Here is a 4,020-nt window from a genome sequence, read left to right on the forward strand (position 1 = left end):
TTTAACTTGTTTTATTTCACCATTAGCACACCTGATTTTTGTTCAGAGTGAGCTATTAACTCGGGTGGATGATCCGGCATCCATTGTCTTGTGTCAATATATTCAAGTGTCTTCTCCTCGGAGACTACTTGTCACGGTTACACAAGACTTGGTGGATCTGCACCAGACTTGGTCTGTATCTTTGTTATGTCTTCTCTAAAACTTTTAAAAGTGATTTGACTTGGCCATTTTAAAGGTCACCAGAGCTAAAATAGGAAATTTAAACATCCTCTCATGAACTAATTGAGGGTTTTTTTCCAAACTTGGACTTATACATCATTTCATATACTTTCTTCAAATTTTATTCAGATGGTTGTTTAACCCATTTTAGGGACTGCTAGAGCTAAAAAAACCTCTTTAACAACTTTTTAGCTCACCTGAGCAAGGTGAGCTTTTGTGATCGCCCGTCGGTGGCGGTGGCGGCCGCGTCGTCAACAGTTTGACTGTTAACACTCTAGAGGTCACAATTTTGGCTCAGTCTTAATGAAACCTGGTCAGAATGTTACCCTCAATAAAATCTTGGACGAGTTCGGTATTGGGTCATCTGGGGTCAAAAACTAGGTCACCAGGTCAGATCAAAGGAAAAGCTTGTTAACACTCTAGACGCCACATTTGTGACTGTATCTTCATGAAACTCAGTCAGAATGTTAATCTTGATGATCTTTAGGCCAAGTTCGAATCGGGGTCATGTGGGGTAAAAACTAGGTGAACGGGTCAAATCAAAGGAAAAGCTACTTAACACTCTAGAGGCCACATTCCTGGCCATATCTAAATGAAACTTGGTCAGTATGTTAATCTTGATGATCTTTAGGTCAACTGTAAATCTAGGTCAAGTGGAGTCAGAAACTTGGTCACCAGGTCAAATCAAAGGTAAAGCTTGTTAACACTCTGCCACATTTATGACCATATCTTAATGAAACTTCTAACACTCTAGAGACTAATTTTAAGTTTGAAACTCATGGGAATTGATCATAATGTTTGTCTTCATGAAACTCAGTCGGAATGTTAATCTTGATGATCTTTAGGTCAAGTTCGAATCTGGGTCATGTGGGGGCAAAAACTAGGTCACCAGGTCAAATCAAAGGTAAAGCTTGTTAACAATCTAGAAGTCAAATTTATGACTGTATCTTCATGAAACTTGGTCAGAATGTTAATCTTGATGATCTTTAGGCCAGATTGGAATCTGGGTCATGTGGGATCAAAAACTAGGTCACCAGGTCAAATCAAAGGAAAAGCTAGTGAACACTCTAGAGACCATATTTATGACCATATCTTTATGAAACTTGGTCAGAATGTTAATCTTGATGATCTTTAGATAAAGTTCGAATCTGGGCCAGGTGGGTCAAAAACTAGGTCACTAGGTCAAATTAAAGGAAAAAGTAGTTAACACTGGAGGCCACATTTATGACCATATCTTAATGAAACTTGGTCAGAATGTTAATCTTGATGATCTTTAGGTCAATAGGTCAGGTGAGCGATACAGGGCCTTCATGGCCCTCTTGTTCGAACCACTTGATTAATTTTTACTAAACTTTGCTTGTAGGATTCTTGTATGGTCATCTCTCAAGAAACTTCAAGGCTTCTTTTATATATGTGTTACAGATTTGTTCCAGCTCCTATCAGTACATACCGATAGTCATGTCTTGCACTTACGTTTGAAGAATTTCAGTAAAAAATTATAGCAATAATATCTACCGGTATTGTAGTAAATTGCGGCCATGCAAGTTTCTCTCAGGTTTGTTGAGGAAGACGAGATTTATGGCCCTTTGTAATTATACATAGAACATGTATCTTTGATATGATTTAAAGGATCTCAATAAAACTTGGTAGAAATGGAAATGCTATCCTGCTACTTTCAGTCAGATTGCTTGAAGAAGAGAGATTAATGGCCTTTGTGCTTATATAATCAAATTTGACCTTTCAGCTCCATTTGTGACCTTAACCTTTGACCTACAGATCTAGTTTATTAAGGCTCTACACATCATCTCATGATCATCTACCAATATGCCAAGTTAGAAGTCAATAACTTGAATGGTTATTACATGACATATTACAGACGCACAGATGCACGGACAATCACATAATACGTCCGGCGTATAAAAAGTGAGCAGTTTTGGTTCCTGCACACAGCACTGCCACGTTATAGCCCATGTCATTGTGTGAAGTTGTATCTGAATCCCTTTTGAGCTCTGCTAGGGAATTATTTTGAAAACCTGACGGCCATTTCTTAGAAGTTTTTCAAAGTTTTCCATATGTTAGCTATATAACCTAGCCAAATGGTAGCTATGTTTTTAGACAAATCAGAGTAACTTAAAGGAATTTGGAAAAGGGTGAACCAAGAAAAAATGATGTAAAATTATATTTCAAAATCGGGCCTAGGATTTCAGAGGTTTTTCCAAGTTTTCAATATAGTCCTATAGAAAAAAAACTAGCTCAATACCCTAAGTTCAAGGCCTAAGCGTTTGATCATATTTCCTAGACTGTTTAATTATAATTACCTGATGACCCCAAGTGATTAAGGGTCACATGACTGACCTTGACCTACTGACCTACTTTTTTTTTTTTTAAGATACAGCCTTGACATTTGGATGACATGTACAGTTTTTCACACTGATCTTAAACATGGGCACTTTCAGTGACCATGAATGTGACCTACTATCTTAATATTTTAGCATCAGTTAGACAGTTGAAAAATGTAGCTCATATTACTCCGGTGAGTGATCCAGGGTCATCTTGACCCTCTTGTTTAAAGAATCAACATGGCTCGAATGAATTTGGTAGAAAGGTCACCTAAGGAACATTGCTACCAATTTATTTTCATTTAGTTTCAGCTGGAGATTTTTCAGTTTTTTTTCAAACGGTCATATACGAAAACCTAGCCCTGTCCCTTAGAGGCCATATTTTTTTAACAAAGATGAATTATTTCAATGAGCTTGGTAAAAGTTATCCAAGGACCATGGCTGTGAATTATTTCGAGATCGGGCTGGTGGTTTCTGAGAAGAAGACCTTAAAATTTTTCCTATTGTTGCCAATGCAACCAGAAGTCTACATGGATGATCAGACCTGAAGGAAACCGTCAAAGTAACATTCCTGTGAAGATTGGTTGAAATTTGCATAGCAGTTTAGGAGATGTCTACGACGTGATATTCCAGTGAGGCAGCACTATAAAGTTGGGCATTGCGAGTAGGTTGTGCTCACGTGAGCTAAAACATTGGTAAACCTTAAACTCCGATCAGCTAAACATTGCCCTGTCGTCAAGATTTCCGGCTACTTTTTAGCTCGACTATTCGAAGAATAAGTAGAGCTATCCTACTCACCACGGCGTCGGCGTCGGCGTCACACCTTGGTTAAGTTTTTCGTACCAGTCCACATTTTGACAAAGTCTTTTGAGATAAAGCTTTGAAACTTTCAACACTTATTTACCATCACCATGGCCAGTTATTGGCAAGAGTACATAACTCCATCAAGGATTTTGGCTGAATTATGGCCCCTTTTGACTTAGAAATCATGGTTAAGTTTTTCGTACCAGTTCATATTTTGACAAAGTCTTTTAAGATAAAGCTTTGAAACTTTCAACGCTTGTTTACCATCACCATGGCCAGTTATAGGCAAGAGTACATAACTCCATCAAGTATTTTGGCTGAATTATGGCCCCTTTCGACTTAGAAATCTTGGTTAAGTTTTTCGTACCAGTTCATATTTTGACAAAGTCTTTTGAGATAAAGCTTTGAAACTTTCAACACTTGTTTACCATCACCATGTCCAGTTATAGGCAAGAGCACATAACTCCATCAAGGATTTTGGCTGAATTATGGCCCTTTTTGACTTAGAAATCATGGTTAATATTTCGTACCAGTTCATATTTTGACAAAGTCTTTTCAGATAAAGCTTTGAAACTTTCAACACCTGTTTACCATCACCATATCCAGTTATAGGCAAGAGTACATAACTCCATCAAGGATTTTGGCTGAATTATGGCCC

The sequence above is a fragment of the Mercenaria mercenaria genome, chromosome 18 (assembly GCF_021730395.1).
Source record: "Mercenaria mercenaria strain notata chromosome 18, MADL_Memer_1, whole genome shotgun sequence".
Taxonomy (NCBI): Eukaryota; Metazoa; Mollusca; class Bivalvia; order Venerida; family Veneridae; genus Mercenaria; species Mercenaria mercenaria.